The sequence below is a fragment of the Rhinolophus sinicus genome, chromosome 14 (genome assembly GCF_057876585.1).
Source record: "Rhinolophus sinicus isolate RSI-liver-muscle chromosome 14, RSI-T2T, whole genome shotgun sequence".
NCBI lineage: Eukaryota > Metazoa > Chordata > Mammalia > Chiroptera > Rhinolophidae > Rhinolophus > Rhinolophus sinicus.
Window position 1 is genome coordinate 171,249,974 of NC_142514.1, and position 20,792 is coordinate 171,270,765.

Consider the following 20,792-nt stretch of genomic DNA (forward strand, 5'->3'; position numbering starts at 1 on the left):
TCCAGAAAAAGAGTTCCAAAATTGCTCTGAAGGGTGGACTAGGTGCTGGTGTTGGTGCATAGCTCCCCAAGGGGAGTACTTCAAAGGTGACTGTAGTGATATTCAGCAATGAGGTATGTAGCACTTTTTCTAGGGTGAGTTCGTGAACTTAATTGTCAGGCCTCATATACTTGGAGTTGAAATTTGGCTGTTATCAGTCCTATTACCATCTTCCACTGGAATAGATGTATGTGTTAGTTTGCCAGGGCTGTCATAACAAAATACCACAGATGGGGTGGTTTAAACAATAGAAATTGATTTTCTCATAATTCTGGAGTATGGAAGTCCAAGATCAAGATGTCAACACCTTGGTTGGTTCCTTCTGAGGCCTTTCTCCTTCTCATCGTGTCCTCACATGACCATCTCTGTCTGTGCACATGTCTGGTGTTTCTCTGTGTGTCCAAATTCCCTATTCTTATAAGGACATCAAATTCCCTATTCTTATAAGGACATCATCCTATTGGATCAATCAAAATAGCTGCCTTAAGGACCTATTTTAATTGAATCACCTCATTAAGACCTTCTCTCTAAGAGGTACAGAGGGTTAGGACATCACTCTGAGGTACAGAGGTTAGGACTTCAAGAAGTCAATATTGAGGGAACGCAATTCAGTCCATAGTAATGTAACCCTTCAGGATCTAAGAAATGTAATTACTTCCGTGGAAACTCCCTTATGGGTCCAAAGTGATCCCAGGACAAACAAGATCATCAAAGCACTGTTCCAACTCCCAGAAGACAAAACAAAACACACACACACTCACACACACACACACACACACACACACACACACACACACACAAGAATGTCAATTCTTAGCATTTAAAGTAGTTTGTCCAGGAATTTTTATTCCTGAAATCAAGTATTTAATGTTGCCATAGTCTATTCCAATTACTGTGTGATACCTGAGAGGTAGCAGGCAAAGAGATCCTTCCTTATATCAGCTTTGCCACAATGTGAAACAGTTTAGGTCTCCCTGGAGACCACCACCTGCGAGTTTATTCTCAGTTGGGAGAAATCTTCCATCAGTAGGTTATTTCTATGTAACTTACCAATTGTCTGGGGGAAAACTGCAACTGTACCTAGTATCTCTTCATGCATAGTGACCTTAAAGCTAATTTACTTTATTAATTCTTTAAATTTGTAAATATGGCAGCCGTACATTGAGCTGTCATTTATTTTCATACAGAATGCTGTCTCTTGGTTTTCATTTTCTCGTTGGTCCCCATATCTCCAGCACTTTCACAGTGAACTGACAGAGCCTCTACCTCAGGTAAAACCATCCACAGATTCTCTTGTGAGTGGGCATTTGATACCTGCCAGCAGTTTTTGCCTTTGCTATAATTGTTAAAGCCTGAGAAATGTTTCCTAGGGGATTCTCCAGCTGATGCTGACACTTTGGAAGCAAGAGGCATCCTGAGGACCAATATTACTGTTTAGACCCCTTAGCCATTGTCACTCTTCAACTTTAGAGCATTCCAGACATTCAACAGGATTGGCTTTTGCTATTAGTTTTCTTAAGTAGAGGCAAATGTCTCTAGCATTCTGCTTTCTTCTTCTATCACTTTGCACTTTCAGGAAGTCCACTCAATTGACTTTCTAAGAGTTGAACCTGCAAATGCAGGTCTGTTTTTATCTTTATTTTATATTTGTCTGATATTGTTTGCCAGATGCGAATGCCTTGTTTTTATTACTTTTCTTTTGCTTTCTCGCCCTGACAATTGCTTTCCTAACATATTTCTTTACAATTTATCTTTTAGTAAAATTGAGTAAAATTTAATTATAGATGATATAAAATTAATGAGTTCTGAGTCTGTTAAAAGCATCTACACTTACCTTACTGAAGTGGATCACCCCACCAAGTGAGTAGTCTCCTGTCAGATGGCAAATGATCCAGACCTGGAGTTAAACAAAATGTTTTATAAGCATTAAAGAGAGACAAGTTTATTAATGAAAGAACAAAATCAAGCTGAACACATATTTCTCCTCAACAGAATGACAGACAACTCTGTTGTGGGGGGGTTGGAGTGTGTGGAATGTGTACATGGTTTCAAGAAACAATGCATTCAACGTAGATTCTACATTGTGTGGAAGTTCATTTGTAAAGACATTCTCAGTTTTGCAAGAGCCCCGAAACAGTATATGTATATTCTGTAATAATTTAAATTTGTGATGTTTTTCTCAGGAATAAACGAGCAGATAAAAGAAAGAACATACAAAGCTCATAAAAACCTAGGGAAGGCAAATTTGACATTTTAATCCCATGAGGAAAGAAAGGTTTTCAACAATAATATTTGGGAGAATCAATTAACTACTAGAGAACAAAGCAAAATAAAAGTTGAGATTCCCCTCTCTCATCATACACACTGTGAATCCCAAGTGTATTACAAAGCTAACTGTAAAATAAAATATCTTAAAGCAAAATAAACAAACAAAAACCTTCTAGGTTTTTGGAAGTACTAATAGAAGCAATGTCATAGTTTGTTTTAATTTTAAGTGGATTGAATTAGATAATAATATGGAAAAGATTTGGAAGTAAAGATACATAACGATAAAATTGGTGATTAAGGATGTGACCCCTACTTTCTCATTTTGGGATGGGGAAGGATTGCTTCATAGGAAAATGTTGCTAGTTTGGTTTCATATAACATTTTAAAATTATTTTGAATATCACAAAATAATTATACCGACTTTAAAAGGCACATGACAAATTGAAAATATGTGTATACTTTATTTAATAAATAATTACTATTCTTCATGAAGAGAAAGCTGTCAGCAACTGATTGTGGTAGAAACACAACAGCAGCCAGACCCTTCCTTCTCTCTTTCATGGCCCTCACAAGGGAGAGGAAAGCTTTGAATATGAGATTGAAGTTTTTAAACTAAACAGACCTTTAATTAACTACTTCAAATATGAAGACTCCCCAAGGTGCTATTAAGGGATGTGCTATTTTTTATGGGGGGGGGGGAGAGTTGACATACTCAATTGGATTAAACACTTGATAAAAATCAAGCAGTTGATGTTTGTATCTGAACTGATTTAGACCACAGAAAACACCACTTTATATATCTCCTACATGAATACATATATCAAAGAAGCTGGATAAACTATAACCAACACTAAATGTTAGCCATAGCTATCTTTAGGTGATAAGATTCATAAATCTATTTAATATCTTCCATGCAGTTTTCTGTATGTTGCAACATCCCATGATGTATATGTATTCATTTTAAAGGTAGTGAAAAAGGTGTCATAAAAAATGGGAGTGGGTGACTGCAAAAGGTGTAGTTCATGGATAAGTTAAAAAGTGAAAAAACAGGGTCGGCCCGGTGGCTCAGGCGGTTAGAGCTCCGTGCTCCTAACTCCGAAGGCTGCCGGTTCGATTCCCACATGGGCCAGTGGGCTCTCAACCACAAGGCTGCCAGTTCAATTCCTCGAGTCCCGTAAGGGATGGTGGGCTGCGCCCCCTGCAACTAGCAACAGCAACTGGACCTGGAGCTGAGCTGCACCCTCCACAACTAAGACTGAAAGTTCAACAACTTGAAGCTCAACTAAGATTGAAAGGACAACAACTTGACTTGGAAAAAAAAGTCCCGGAAGTACACACTGTTCCCCAATAAAGTCCTGTTCTCCTTCCCCAGTAAAATCTTAAAGAAAAAAAGTGAAAAAACAAAACAAAACCTGTATATGTTTTGTCTTGCAACCACTAAAAGCTTCTTGCTGCCAGGCAAGTTTTGGCACAGGAAGACTTAAGAAGTCACCAATGATAATCCACCCTCTGCCAATCAGTCCAATTAGGCTGCAAAATTGCCATCTGAGGCCCAAGGCCAGTGATGGTGGAGATGTGGGGGAGTGAAGGGAGAATCCAGTAACAAAACCCCCAAATCCATATTAAGTAACAAAGCGTGTTACAGGAATTATGCGGGAGAGGAGTGAATTCATCTGAACTCCCAAATCTCCAATTAGACCAGGGGAGTGCATGTATCTGTACAAATTTCTCAGTCTCCAGGTATCATTAAAGTGAAGGCCTTGTGGTGTAGGATTTAAGAATATGAATGTCAAAATCAGGCAACCATGCATACTACCTTTGTGAAATTGACCTGTGTATTTCATCTTACGGTTCCTTAGTCCTTCTCTGAAAATTAGAAGTACTATAGAAGCAATGTTTCAGGTCATCTTAATTTTAAATAGATTAAATGAGATAATACGTGGGAAGGTTTTTGAGGTAAAGATACATAATAATAGAGTTAGTGGCTCACAAATCGACTTCAGAGCCTCACTCACTGTCTGGATTCTCATCTCAGCTCTATGACTCAGATAAATTAATTAACCTTTCTGTGCTTCCATTTCCTCACCTGTAAGATGGCGGTAGTAACTTTACCACACTACGTGAGGTTATTGTGAAGGTAACTGAGTTCATACATAGTAAGACCTAGAGGAATGCCTGGCATTTCAACAAATGTCAGGTTTTTAAAGTCACCAGTTTATAGATAATAAAACTGAGGCACAGGGAAGTTAAGGAACTTGCCCAATGCAATGAATCAATGGGACAGTTTGCACTGCGACGCAGGCAGAGTGGCTACACAGTTTGTATTCTTAAGCACTGTACTGCATTCAGTACACATGAGGTATTATTTTCGTTGTTATTAGTAAAGTCAGAGGTGGCACTTGAAGGTGATCTCAAAACATTTTCTAGAAACTAAGAAAGAAAGGACAAAGGAAGACTAAGAAATGAATACCGCTCATCTCTTGTGTAATAGATGTGCTCCCATCCACATTCAATGGACCCTCGAACAATTCTGTGATTGTGCAGGTCCACTTATACAGAACTTTTTTCCAATAAATACTGGAAATGTATTTTCTCTCCCTTATGATTTTCTTTTTAAATAACATTTTCTTTTCTCTAGCTTACTTTATTGTAAGAATATAGTATATATTACATATAATATAAAAATACGTGTTAATTATGTTATCGGGAAGGCTTCTGGTCAGAAGCGGGCTATTAGTACTCAAGTTATTTTGGGGGGAGGTCAAACGTTATACGTGGATTGTTGACTGTGTGGGGGGTCAGCACCCCTAACCCCTGCATTGTTCAAGGGTCAATGTATATATATCACATTTAATTATTCTCCTCCATGATGCATATAATATGCTTCCCACTTATAGATGAGGAAACTGAGCCTGAGGAAAGCCATGCTTTAATCATAGATGAAACTAACATTAGAACTTAAATTTGTCTAACCTCAAAGTCTGGGTCTTTCTACTACGTAGCATGGCTCCAGTACCTTAACATTTGCTCTGATGATGCTCAGATGCCCTGGCATAATCATTACATTCAGAATCTAGAGTCGTCTTGTATTTAGAATAACTGACAAAAAATGTTTCTGTGGCCTCGATTTCCCTGCAAGTCTCAGTCTCTGAGGAAAGCCAAAATGAGTAGTCAGGAGATGACACAAAGTGAAATAATTAAAGCTTCACTAAGCTTTTCTGTTCAAAGGAACACTTCTCAGAAAAACAGAAACTCATCATAAGTTTGTGATAACAAAAACACAACAGTTCCCATCTTCAACGCCCTTTGATATTGCTAGGGCATTCTGCTGGACAGAAAACATGGATACCTTTTCCCCTTCTCATATCTCAACCTCAGATCTCGGACATTCAGCTGCCCAAAGTCTGCAGTCTCAAGCTATGTAGTGTAATAGTACCTCCAAAGGGATGCTATCTATGCTCCATTTCTGGGTAAACATTTTAACTTCATGCAGGAAATCGGATTGCATCTGTCATAGGCATTTACTGGCGGCCTCCGCAGCTTCCATCTCCCTCCATCCCCCCCACCCCCCCGCTTTTTTTTCCTGCTAGCAGCATTCTCATTTCCTTTTGGTAAATTATTTCTCTACCCTTGTGTGACAGCCTCACAATTTGGTGGGACTGACCCCACTCCTAGCTTCAGAGGTACAACCTGATTGGTTTAAGCTAATCCTTGGGCTTTGTTCCTCTTGTCTCCCTCAGTCATTGGTTCAGGGATGGATGCATGATCCAGTTTGGGCCAGTGAAGGACACTGTATCTAAACATTTGAGCAGAAAGCCACTGGGACCCTTCACTCTCTTCCCGTGGAGCTGCAAGGTTGGGTGTGGGATACAGTCTGGAGCCTGAGAGTGAAAGAGACCCTGCCAAGGCCTGGTGAGAATGTCACTGAGCTGCTGCTACAAATTTCTGTAGGGACCAGCCACACTCTAAAATGCTACAGTTTTGTGAGCCAATAAATTCCACTTATCGCTGCTGCTGATTTGGATTGGGTTTTCCGTTATTTAAAGCTGTAGAGAGACTTCGGTAATAATGTATGCCATCAGAGAAATGCCTGCCTCATCCAGCAACTCCTAAAATCCTAATGGTCCTTATGGAAAAATGAATCTAATACAAATTAGAAACGCCACCTCTTCTCCCACAGAATAGGAAACACATCTAGTGATTCGCAAAAGCCTTCTTAGTTTCATGTGCAAATGCTTAATCTACTTTGTATAGTAACGTAACCATGGGTAGCTGCAGGGCAGACTACCTCCCACATTAGGCATTCGGACACCAGAGCCATAGTGGAGAGTGATGCTGTGGCTTCTTGCCCTGCATTAGAAAGTGCTGGAAACACTGGCTCCCCTAAATATCCTGCTGGGAATGGATGGCATCATGTTGCTATCCTCTTGCTATCCAGTTGTGCAGTAACATTATAAACTGGCCTCTCGTAGAGGGCGAGCTCCGAGCTTTGAGTGTGTGGTAGCCAGTATGACACGAGGCTAAACTGAGAGAAGCTATTTGAATTGCTAAAGAGACAAACAAATATTCCAAATATTGTTGTGGTCTAGTTATAATCGTTATGCTTTTGGATTCCTAAAACCTCAACTTTCAATATTTAGAGAAATGTGAAATACTACATTTAAGTAGCATATACTATATATACGAGGCATCACTAAGACAGATTCAGCATATATTTGCAAAAGAAAATGAATACACACACACACACACACACACACACACACACAGTGGCACTGGACATTCTTATAAATACTTAGTGACATACTTTTTTCCTTTTGAAAATATAAAAGGTCGCCACAAAAATTCAAACCTTCAAACTGAGAGTAAAGCACTGTGAGACAGTTCACAACTTCTTACACCAGTCCTTACAACAAAGTAATGATGGTGGAGTTGGGGCTTCAGAAAATGTTAGCATATGGAGCCAAGAGCATTCTGAAACCCAATAGATATCAATAAAATAAATGTGCTCTTATTTGTCTTAACACTGCTTAAACACATGGCTGCATTCATGATCTGTTAGAAAAAATGTAGTAAAGGGCTATGAAATAAAAATTTAGGGCTGAGTATTGACAATATGTGACTTTCTCCAGTCACATGCTTCCATTCTCCTTTTGGTGCCCAAGGACATTGCAACTGTCACGACCGGACCTTGGGGCTAGGAAAATTGCCATCTGCGACTCTGAAGTCAGAGATCGTCAATTCCACTTGGCAGTGACCAGTGGAAATCATGTTGTATGTGGTATATTGGAAAGAGATCTGGTTTTGGAACCAGAAACATTGGTATTAAGTACTCGACATGTATCTTATTAGCCGCATAGTCTTGGGTACGTTATTTAATCTTAGAATGCATAGGTTTCTCCATCTATAAAATGCATAGAACAAAATTTGGTATGAAGATTAGCTATGACATGGATCAAACCACACAGAGCATGCTTATTGAATGCAATGAGGATTATTTAATGGGTGACTCCATAGTTTAACTGTGCAAAGTACAAGGCCACGGGGGCCCTGAGCTGCTCACCACAGCCCAAGGAGTCTGTTCATCTGAGAGAGAAATGCTACTGAAAACAATTCGTTTTAAAGATGGTGGGCAGGCTGATCAGACGGTTGGCCAGCTAGACCTAAAAATAGTAAAATATATTTCAAAACAAAATGAATTTATTCTCTTTGCTTAAGCAGAAAGTGCTTCTTTCTGATCCATACCTAATTGCCTTGATCTTATTTATTCAGCTTATGCTTCTCCCCACCCCCAAACTAGGAGAACGCTAACTATTCAAAGAGCCAGCCATAGGGCTCCTCTTCTTGAGTGTAAAACACTGCAAAAGAAATTCTTGAGAAGGAAATCAGAAAATATTTGTTCCCGAACAGCTACTACTGGCACCTAATACTTCAGTTTCCTCACCTGGACAACAAAGTAATCAACAGGTCCCAACCAGGTATAAATTCCTCTTGCTGCCTCAGGTCACCCCATAAAATGCTACTCACTGCTCTTTAACAAGAAGGACGTTTTTAGAAGAATCATTTTAGCTTCACTATTCAAAATGACCAAACTACTATCTGAATAAGCCATTGGTTAAGAAGTGCTTCTAGTCTTTGCCATAATTCACATGACTCTTTACAAAATCTAATCACTATTAATATAACCCAGATGCAAAATAATAATAGCTAACTTTCTTTGAGTGCTTTCTTGCGTGCCAGGAAGTGTTGTCATCAACTTACATGTACTAATTAATGTAAACTTCACAACAAGCCTAATTGGATAGACATTATTATTATTATTTTTATTAATTATTAAAAATTTCATTTTAGAAGTGAGACAAAGTGGGCACAGAGAATTGATACAACTTGCTCACTTTTTTTTCACTACTAAATATCACAGCCCGGATTGGAAGTCAGATAATCTGTCTCCTAAGCCCAACCTTCTAGTGACAGCATGGCATAACAAAATGTAATTGTTACCTCCTAATTTTTCCTTTGTGCCTTTCTGCAATACTAGTAGACCCATGTAATGTTGCTTAGAAATACCAAATCATGTAATTCAGACTGTGCCCCCATTTGTTTTTCTCAAAAAAACTATTAATATTACAGGCAATGAGTAGACAGTCTGCTGTCTGAAGGGACCTAATGGATAAATAGGAAAAGGATAAAATTAATTTAAAATGTTTATTCTGATTTTAGCAAAGTCCTCTTTTAATGTTCATTGTGAAACGATCTAAACATTTGAGTACAAAAAGTTCAGGAAAAAAAAAATCTAGGAACTAAAAAACATTAAAATATTAAGAAGCACACAAATTTATTGTTTACATATGTTGAGTGAAAGAGCAAATAAAACAGAATAATTTCCAATTTTGCCATTTATGTAGTTTCAAATTCTGTGCAATTAATTTTACTAATTATTTTCAAGGTAATATATAAAGTATTCATTTATTTTTTTCCAATTTATTTTTTTAGAAAACAGTCAAGTATCTTCCTGGAGGGAATGTGACTGGACTGTCCCTCATCTTTCTTTTATGCTTCAAATGTTTTCTCTCTCTTTTCCTCACTTCCACTCTAGGTTAACCTGTTCTTTTACCCATCTTGTCAAATCCCTGTTCTCTACCTTACAAAGGAAAAGAAAACCTAAACTGATACGTTAATTCCTGGTAATGAAATGGGGTATATTTTCTGGACCTTTTTATACATAAGATAGTCATTGAAGGAGTGAAAAGTCTAAAAAAGGGGAATGGCAACAAGAACAGTTCTGGAGTAATGAGTGTCTGATTAAACCAACAACCAACCAACTAACCAACAAACCAAACCAAACTGAACCAAGAAAAAACAACTGAAAATTTAGAAAGCAAAAAAAGAGCTTTTTAAGTCATTTTCTACTTTCTGCCTTTACCTCACTTTCAATTTTTCAGAGTAGCAGAAGGAAGGGAGGAAAAAGAAAACAAGTGCCCCAGAGTAACGGGGAGATGGACACCTATGTTCCTCATTTTGGGTTTTGTTTTGTTTTGTTTTTCCTTGCGTCCCTTGGCAGCTGGGCTTTGATGAAGTGGCAACTCAATCACTCTAAGGAATCTAATGCCACATACTCCCTGCATAGGTAGAGACCACATTGTAATTACTCTCATGTATATAATCAGTGCTCCTGAATACCCTCGATTACTCTAGCCCTACCGTTGAGTGGTAACGGGGGTTACGTTTTGCCTAACATTTTATGAGACAGGCAATGTACTTATATTTATTGTCTTGCACAATCACATTATAACAGTCAATTAATAAACAAACATTACTGAGTATCCCATGACTCCAGAATGGGACACAGACTTGCTATCTAAGGCTAACTGGGTAGAATACATTTCATGAAGATGTAGTAACTACACTTTTAATTTTTGCCTGAAATAAAAGAATTTATTGCAAATGAAAATGCATGTTATACTTGTAACTTTTGGCTTAAATAATGACTTCTACTTCTAAAACACAAAAAAATAATTTAAGACCAATGTAATAAAAATTCAAAAACATGGGAAGTAGATATGTCATGAAACTGCTTTATGTACCAAACACTGGACTAACCATTACAAGTGCGCTTTGGTATAATTGGATAATTTTTGAAGTCAATAACTACAGATGAATCTGAGCATTAAGGGTGCTCACCTTAGCACAGGTTGCTAACTGATCAGAAGAAGACTTCATTGAGAATCACATTTCACAAGAGAGAAAATGCTATTGTCACTATAAAATTTAGATTCAAATAAAACTTCCTCTGCACCAAAAATAAACACAAGATATCTTCCCAAATCACTTTTTTGTATGTAAACAATATTCCTGAGAGTCCATTTCTATATCGCAGAACAATGTTCATCTTCCACAACTTTAAAATTGACTCAATAGGTAAAATTTTCCACTTAGATGAGGGCTTTGCTTGTCCATGAAGCAGTGTTACAGAGGAGGTAGGAATACAGAAGCTGGAGTCTAACTACCTACATGCAAGTTCCTGTCCATCACCTTTTCACTGGTTTAAACTTAACCTCTCTTTATGTCAATTTCATCGTCTGTAAAAGGATGATGATGATAACAGTACGTATCTCCTAAGTTTTTGTGAGAGTTAAATGAGTTAATGTATAGAAATTGCTTAAAACAGAAGTAAATATTAAATACAGTTTTATATTTTTGTCCATCCAATTATGGTGAAAGGCAATAGCTAAATACGAAGTAAGGGGTAGGGGATGAGGGATAACAGAATAGAGAGAAAATTAAAAAAAAAAAATTTTCTAAAGGTCAAAATATCTTTTTTCTTTAATTGTTGGCCAGACTTTGGTTTATTGGTACCTAAGGGTCCTGGAGAAACACTCCTAAGAAAGCAAGATGAAAACCCCTGGCTAGCAGGAACAGATGGGTGGTGTCAGGAGTGAGAAAGGGAGAACAGCTGGGCATTTTCACTGATGCGACAAGTTTGTTTGCAACATAAGGTATTCGACTTGAGGCTCATATTTTAAGCTCCATTTTATATATTTATTTAACAGACGAGCAGATTGTAGCGCAAATTCACCTCTTGCGCTTTTCCTTCACATAATGAGTTTCCTAAACCATATTATAACGTCATATACTAAAAGTGTTTCCTCTCTTTCAAATGAAGATTTCAAGATAAATGAGAACTTTTGATACAGATGTTATCCTCATAAATGAGAAAGAATAAAAAAAAAAGATTTTTCTTTGTTTTCCCTTGAAGATGATAAAAATAAATGAAATATTACTTGCCTAAAGACCACACCAGTAAACAACATTGCCAGGCATCCTGGGTTCAAAATCCTTTTTCACTGTGTGATCTTAATCAAATTATTTAGTCTTTCCGAAATATGGTTTTCCAGTCATAAAGTGGGGATTATAATAGTTTTGGCTTATCAAATGCATGGATGATTTAAATGAGTATATATAGAGAGAGTTCATAGAATAGTGCTTGTGTGTAATAATTACCCATCAATGTTAGCCAATCGATTGCCATCATCAGCAACTGACATCTGATGGAAAGGGTCCTATTAAATTGTTTCCTGTGGAACATCGTATAAATGCAATAAATTTCCTGAATATGACTAAGAAGAAACCAGTTTTAAGAAACATAATGGAGACCAAGTGTAAGTTTATCATCTTATTTCCTATAGACATAAGCACCTGTAAAGACGGCTGCCCATTCCACTCCCCACTCCAGAGAACCTACACTACGCTCACGACAGCTACATTCTTTTACAAATTATGAAATTCACCAGCTGCCCCTTTTTGAAACAATGATGTTCACCCCTACAATTGTGAATATGGTTGAGTACATTTGTGGGTAACATTTCATGAACCTGTTTGCTGTCCCACGCTCTTGATCTTAAAATCAATGTCTCCTTGCTACCAGCCAAACCCAAGTGCCCTGGATGCATTCACAAACACAATAATAGGCAGCAGGGCCTATGTGACCATCTTTCTGGAAAACTACGAAAACTGCACTAACAATAAACATATTCATTTTGAAAAACTCAAAATTTGCCCTGACTTTAAAGGCTGGAAGTGACTTTAAAGGCTGGAAGGACAAATGAAAGGAAAGCTAACTTGTGTTACCCATCTATGTCCTGGGGCCTCTCAAGGGGCTTCCCATATTGAGTCTCATATGGCATGGCTGTGGCACCTTTAAATTAGTTTCGCTTACAGATGCTCTACCAAGTTAAAACAATGACTAAGCCATGAGCGAAAATATCTAGGGCAGAAGAAGTGTCCATGTTCTCTCTCACACTTAGAAATATAATAGCAATAAAAAATAATTTGGATTCCCATAGGCCCATACGTAAAAACAATTTTCTTCTCTTTCTCTGGAGCTGAGGGGAGAGGCATCTCTTTTTCATGAAAAGAAAAAGAGAATTTATACAGCATCATTTATCTTATAATTCCTGAAATTAGGAGTCCTGGTTAGTTGAGAGATATGTTGGTTCAGAGAAGCATGGACTCTGCCTTTTTAGAAGACCAAGTTTTCTGTTCTACCCTTTTCCTGTTAGACATAATTTTGCACATGAAAATTGAACTTGCTTTGCTTCCCCTTCTAAACTGTGAATTCCTAGTGACCAAAGACCAGGTTTGGCTCTTTGTTTTACTCCCTTTCTCTAGTTATTAGCATATGTTCTTAATTTTAACAAATTAATTCATTAATCAATTTATGAATTAATTCAAGAAGTTCTGAAATCTCTCCTGAACAGTCCCACTCAGATCATATGATCTTTTTATCAGTATTTACTATGGGTCATGTAATATGACAACTATATAAAAAAAATCTCCAGAGCAGTGCAGATTTTGAATATTCCATATGGCAGTTATAGCACATGCCAAAAAATATGAGAAATATAAACACAGCGGATAAAACCTCATACAACTACTGCAGAAAACTGTAACTGCAAGACGTCCCACTCACCGCTAGTGCATTAAGCCAAATGACATGAATCAAAGAGTATGACCTTGGGAATCTAAAGGACCTAGGTTCAAATCCTCATTCTGTTTATTACTAGAGGGTTTCTAAGGCATTTCCATGATTCTTGTTGCCTTCTGAAAGCATTGGTCAATCAAAACCTTAAATACAAACCACATATTTATAATAGGTAAAGGCAGAGCTTTCTCTTTGGAGGAGGATGTAGGACCCAAACTTCAGCTCAGCTGGTTCATTCTCTTTATCCTGCCTAACCCACCACTCTGTACCCACTGGGCCCAGGAAGCAAAGGTCTCTGGGACAGTGTTTGCAAAACACTGATTTTATCTTTCAGAATTTGAGTTTCATCATCTCCAAACTGTGAATGACAATTTCTACCCGAATCAAGTGTTTATCCTGATAAGATTTCACAACCACATGACTGATTTGGTCTTTAATCTTCAGACAATGTCTTACTTTTAGAAACTTTCTCTAGTGTGGGTGCTAAAAAAAAAAAAAAAAGAAAGAAAGAAAAATAATTCCCCTCCCACCCTCTAAATTCTTCTAGCTGGGCTAATAACAAATTAACAGGAGAAAATTTCCAATGTTTATTATACGAATGCACATTCAGTGGTATCATGAGATCCAAACACATTGGCCAATTGAGGTTTATCTGCCATTATGAACAAATGAGAAAAGGGGGCAGGGGTCTGGGGTTTGAATGGGGAAATAGGCAAATTACAAGTAGCCAAGAAAGAGCTGAACTCATGGCAAACAAATTCCTTCTAAGTAACTCGGAAACAACGTGACGCAGGGAGGGAATCTAGCTATCGGGCCCCTACCTGTCTAATGTAAGATAAATATGCTAAGATTCCCTTCCCGGAGCAGGCCTTTTCATCAGAACTCTTAGGCAGGAAAAGGTGAGGGTCACAAGGTCTTTCTGAGTCTTTTGCTTCTTAATAACCAGCTTAAAATCAACATCCCAAAAGGTACATTTTAGGGGTGGCAAAACTTTGATTCCCTTCACTAGCCTCGGAGAATAGATTGTGAATAGTTTAATTTTCCAATTCAACAAATCCTGGCTCCGAACATTTTCTCTATGCAAATTGAACATCATTTTCTTTATCTTAGTCTCTCTCTTTCTAGAGCTTAACATACAGATATAGAAAACTCAAGGAATTAAAAGAGGAGCCATCTTTGCAAACGTCTATCACAAACAAACCCAAGATTACCGTAGGTAGTAGTGTTACCAACTGGTTCACAGGCAGGGAACATGGATTACCATTTTTGCAGCTTCCAATTACAGTTTAAAATATTTCTAGCCTTTACTAACAGTTTCCTTGCCAGTGTCTTTTTGCCAATCAGTCTTAAGGCCAGTGAAACTGTTTTAAGTTTTTGTGACTCACCACACAAGTTCTGGTACTAATTTTTGCATTAATTATTTATTGCTATATGAAAAAACACCCCTGAAACAAAAGGTAAAACAACCATGGTACATGCTATGGTTCTCTGGCTTAGAAGTTTGAACTGTGTTCAGCCAGGTGGTTTTTCGGGGCTGGTTTCACCTGGGATAATTCACGAGGCTGTTCTTACATGCTGACTCAATTGTGAAGGAATGTTCTACAGTGGTCACACCCATGTGCCTGGTGTTTGTCAAGCTATCTGCTAGGGCATCTCTCACTTCCAGCTGGTTAAGTTGGGCTCATTGCTATCTTGGTCTTAGAGTTCCTGTTACAAACAAACAAGGCTAAGCCTCAATGTTCAAACAACTTTCAAACCTCTACTCATATAACAGTTGCTAGCATTGCATTGACCAAAATGTCACATGATTAAGCACAGATTCAAAAAGAGAAACACCTTTCTTCTTTGGATGGGAAGTGTGCCAAACCCACTGCAAAGGTGCGTGCACACAAGGATGAGAAGATTTCTTGAAGCCCTCTTTGAAAACAATCTACCACAGATTTATTGTAGTCAGTTGTGAACTGTTTTTAAAAACCTGTGTTTGTCCTGATAATCAAGTCATAAAGCTTAGGAAAATCTTACTTTTAAAAATGAATAACAGTGGCCTGACTCAAAGTTGTTCCTGAAATTTCGTCACCGACTTGAATTTAGATATCCTGTCTTAGAGGTGAAAAAGGAATGTGGAAATGCATCTAGTGTCTTGAGAATTGCTATCCTAGGCTGAAGGCCAGAATATTCTTGGAGTGATACGGACAGCTCACGATTTCCTGAGAGACTGCAGACAGGCTTTAAAAGTTGCAGGAACAAAGACAATGAAAGAGATTATGAGGCAAAAATACACAACAGTGATCTGTGAGTAGGTATAGTCCGGTCTCCTTTGGGATATAATGAAATCTCAAACATTCTGAGAATTTTGCCTCTCTAGTTCAGTTTTAATTTCCAGAGAGCAATCACCTGAAATGGCCTATCTTTGATTACATGCTAGTCCTTACCTGGGTGTGGGCCAGAAAACTGGATATGGTCTTCATGAACTCTATCCAGTGAGAACTAGGTGCTTCTTCAGAAGGTGTTTACGATCTCACGTGAAGGAAGAAGTGGATGTTGGCAGCCACGGAGCAGCAAAGGTCCACTCACTCCGTCTGATGCCTGCGTAAGGGCACCTGACAAGTCAGTTGCAAAGGGGCAAGTAGAAGTTTGAGAATTGCTTCTTTAAATTCTTGAAAAACCTATGGTAAATCAATTTCAGGGACCAGAGAATCCTCCTCATTTTAATTCTGGATCAACCCTGAAGACTTGAGGTCTTAGCATGAGGAAATGTGACTAGATTGAACAGAACACCTGAAAACTCCTTTCACGTCAAGTCCTCTGGACCACTTTCCATGCTGGGGGATGCCTGTCACTCAGGAAAGGAAAAGAGCTGAAGCATCACAGTACCTGATGAATTAGCACATCATCTCCTGGAGTCTAGTCCCCTGCATGCCTGTGTTAACTGCCCTCTCAGCAAACCCTGCAGGGCCCGAGGTCATAACTCCACTTCCAGCTGTGGCTGGCTGTTGTGTGGTGATTCTGAATCTGATGACTCAAAGTCACCATCCCAGGTAGCAGCCGGCTGTCTTTGTATTTCCTCTACTCCTAATGTCCCATTAACCTCTCACAGCTGGCCTCCCTATGCACGATCAGCAGTTCAGCTAATCTCTCCCTGATCTCTCCCCTTCTTGCAGGAGGTTCATCATTAATACACCCCCGGCTCTGCTCAGCCTACCAGTGTTCTCTATTAATGCATGCTGTGCCAGAGGCAATTCATCCCACTGTCTGCTCAGCACCAGCTTTGTTGGGTTTCAGCACTGTTGGACCCTCAGGCAAAGCATGCCCAGGCCCATTAGACACTGGGTTGGAAGCGATATTAGGCTTTCTACTTGTGCATGAACATGAGCTCTAGGAGAGTTGAGGTCTCGTTCCCTCATTTGGCCTGCTAGCACGCTCTTGTTCAGATCCCAATATTTGTAAATTGATGCTCCCTCCCATGGATAAAGCTCAAATTAATTACGGTAATAAAAATCATAGTAACAGTGGTTAATACAATAATAATAAAAACGATATCATTATAATAACAATAGTCAATTTCACGTATAGAGTGTTAACTGTGCTGGTTCTGTGCCAAATGCTACACTCTCAGGTGAAATTCTAGCAACATCTCTGTGAGTTAGGTAAGATTGGTGAGGATATACCAACCAGATCACAGAAAGTTTAATAAAGCTGGCCAAGGCCCACCGAACTAGTAAGCAAACAATTTATACTTGACACTGATTTCCTTATTTTCTTTAAAGCTTGAGCTTTGATCATTATGCATACTAATAAAATAGCTACCAGTTATGTTGCTAGGGATTTTGCCTGTATTCACATTTCAAAACTAAATGAAGTCATTATAGTCATAGTATTCAAGTCATTATAAAGGTTGACATAAAATAATTCAGTTTATTTAAATATATAGTGTATTAAGTTTGTATAGAATTAAAAATGAAACATAAAAAGGAAATGTCAAAAGCATTTCCAAGTATGATTCCTCAGACAACCAAAAACACCTCCTCGTCGTCTTCCACTTTTAAGATGAATGTACGTGGAAAGGTTAGGAAGCACCGGTCTTTTGTGACTATTTGATATAATAATTATTTTCCTAAACTGGAATAGACTAGAATGTGATAAAGCTGGGGCCATGCCCACTTACCTATTCCTCGTGCTTAGCACAGTACCTGGCATATTGTTAATACTCAATAGTTGCTTAATGAGGGAGGGGAGGAAAGAAAGGGAAAAAAGAATGACGGAAGGAGAGACACATAGCAAAGGCTGACAGTACTGGTTCCTGCCAACTTGGTATGGGCAGTGGGTCAGTTTCAACACTTCCCAACCCTGATGGTTTCCCAGTATCTCTCAGTCTTGGGGCATTCTTTGGATATGGGAGTGTTTGTCCTCTAAACATAGGCAATTCAGAAGGATGAGAGAGTTCTAGTCCCAGAAGGATTCTCAACGAATGAGAAATTCAAGTAAAAGGATAAATTGCTCAATTTCTCTGCCCCTCAGTGGATGCCTCTGAGTGGTTTTTTGCAGTTTCTCAGAGGGAACAACCCTCATCCTCCACTATAGCAACATGCTGGTCAGTGAACATTTCCTTGGCTTTCCTTGCTGCTCACTTCCCCACAATGCTTCCTAGGACCACCTCCTAACATACTACTTTCACACAGCTCCCTTTCTCAGAGTCTAGTTTTGGAGGACCCAAACTAAGACAGGAAGTAAAGAGGAAATACACATATGTGAAGGTGGGAGGAGGAAAGAGGAAAACTGGGAAGGAAAAATGGGAAGAGAAGAGGAGGAGGAAGGGAGAGGAGACAACAAAAGAACAAAGGAGAAAAAATCGGTATATGGGAGGAAAAAAAAACAGAAAAAGAGGAAGGAATGAAGGGAAGGAGGGTAGAAGGGAAGGAGGAGAGAGAGAGAAATAGAGATAGAAAAAGAAAGAAAAAAGAGCAAAAGGGAGGAATGGACTAAAAGAAGAAGAAGGTGGGAAGGCAAAAAAAAAAAGGATGAGAAAAAATAGAAGGTAAGAAAAAAAGAGAAAGAGACAAAAAGAAAGATGAGAGAGACAAAGAAAGCTAGGGGGAGGATAGATGGAAGATAAGTAGAAATAAAAAAAATACAGGTTGAAAAGAGAACAAGAAAATAAGGAGGAAGAGATGAAGGGGCAAATAAGAACGAAAGAGGAAGGATTTTAGGTTTAAAAAAAGGAAAAGGGTGATGATTTTGAGCAGAAGAAATACGGACAACAGGGAGACAAACAAAATGTTGTAAAAACACTTTCCTAAACAAACTGAAATTAGCATTGTGCTTCTCTTCTGCAATGCAAAAGAACACGTCTTCGTATCTGATGACGATGCCTAACTCAGCACCCAAGAGCATATCCCAGCTTATAGCGAGATGTTTATTTCTCAAAGGATTGGTCTGCCTGTCTCCCGGCATATAGGCCAAGTTTCCCCTACCTATGCATATGCCTGGGGTCCTCTGGTTGTTCTTCAAAAGTGATGATTGTGAGAAGCAGTGGCTCCGGCAGCTGCAAAGCAGCAGCAGGTGAAGCAGTCTCCACCTTGAACATTTCAGTGCATTTCAGGGGACTCACGGGACAGATGGAAGGTGCATTCGCTGGGTCAGGGAGAACATACAAGTCAGAAACAAATTTACTGAGGCCCGACGAGTTCCTGTATTTAGCATGACAGTTCCACTATGATCTAGTACATTCCTATTGATGAAGGAGAAACCTTTTTCTGTCACACGATGGTGGTTTATAGCCCAGCCACTGGGAAAATTATTCAGTTGGTTTTCTTTCCAACATTGTCCATTTTAAGTAATTGTCTTGCCCCCCAGACAAAAAGGACTGATGAAACCTCAAAGACAGAAATGAGAATCAAGAGTAGTGGCACCACTCCCTTCCCCTGAGCCTTGTTCCAGTTCAGTTTGGATAAATTCACCAGCATGCGGATGGATTTTATAAAGCAGCTTCAGGAGCCGCCCAGGATTGGGGAGACGGCCATGCCTCACCCAAAGTAATCCTGATGATTTCTTTTTCCAAGCATGCTTTCATTCAAAGAACATTTTCTGCTAAAAATATTAAGAATGTTAATGTTAATATAATATTAATTACAAAGTAATAACATTAACAATCTTTAAAGTCCTTCTCAAGTCAAAAACAAATAATAATTCTATACACAAGCAAATAAACCAAGATAAACGTCCTCTAATAAGAATTGAAAGCAAAAATGGCATTTTCTTTTTATGGAAATGAACAGAATTATTTTAAAATAAAATGGAAGATTATATTAAATTATAGAGACATTATAGCCACACCTGACAAATGCGGTCTGACTTTGGGGGTGTCTGATTATTCTTACAATCCTTTGTCAACTTCCCTGGCAGGCTGAAAGGAGGGCCCCTGAGGTTTCTGAGAAGCACTTAGGGGGCATGCTGCCTTCCTGTCTTATCAATATGTCAAAGGAGCACGCATGCAGAGATGACTTCTCTCCCCTTCTACGTGCATTAGCCCTCAGTCTGTGGATTAGATAACTGTCACAGAAGCTGAAAGAAAGAGGTGGCAGGGGAATACATTAAAATATTTCTTGCTCTTTGTGGTTTTGCAGGCCAAAAGGGAAGTCAAAAATGCCCCTCTCCAGGCTTGGCAATTTCCAAGTGAGCAAGCAGTGCACAAGAGTAGCGTGGGATCAAGGAAGAAGGGACTTCTTCAGGCCCCTCAAGCTCCAGCAGGTTTCTTGATCAATGTATTAAAAAAACAGGGAGAGGTGACCTGTATCCAGGAGTTAAAAATGCCAGGGTAGGTGGAAGCTCCTTGTTAATTGATAGCTCCAATTTGGTTGAAGAAAGGGTCGCCGGGTAGATGCAGCAATCATGTGAAAATGGAAGTATTCCTGGGTATTTCTGATCTCTATCAAACACTTCACCATGTCTATGACTCTGAGGGACAGAAGACTGTATTTTGTTTGTTCTGTGGTTTACAGCCACAGCCCCTTACACAAGGCTTCAATTCACACCTGCAGATAAGACATTGTTCTGTTTCCAGGTTCCCTCAGATCTTCTCAGGGAGATGGATTTCTTCATCCCCCAAGGAGAGAAAACTGCCTAATTTTTTTTTTTAACTGCCTATTTTCAAACAGACTTTTTTTATCAACAGATTCTATAAAATGTTAATTCTTTGAAACTTAGCATATTGATTCTCTACTATATAAAGAAAATGAGAAACCATACAGTAAAATAATGATCCATTAAAAATGTTTTGAATCCTAACTCTATTTTTTACCAGCTGGATGGCCATGGTCAAATTACTTCACCGCAACCTGTCTTCTTGTCTCTAATATATGTACAATAAACCTTACATCATGCAATTGTACACTTCTAAAGAGCTTAACACATAACCTAGTGATAGCTTAATTTTGTTACTAATAAAATTTGAAGCATTTTACACAACAGTGTGAAATTAAAGTATGGAACCTAATGAAAAGATGCAAAT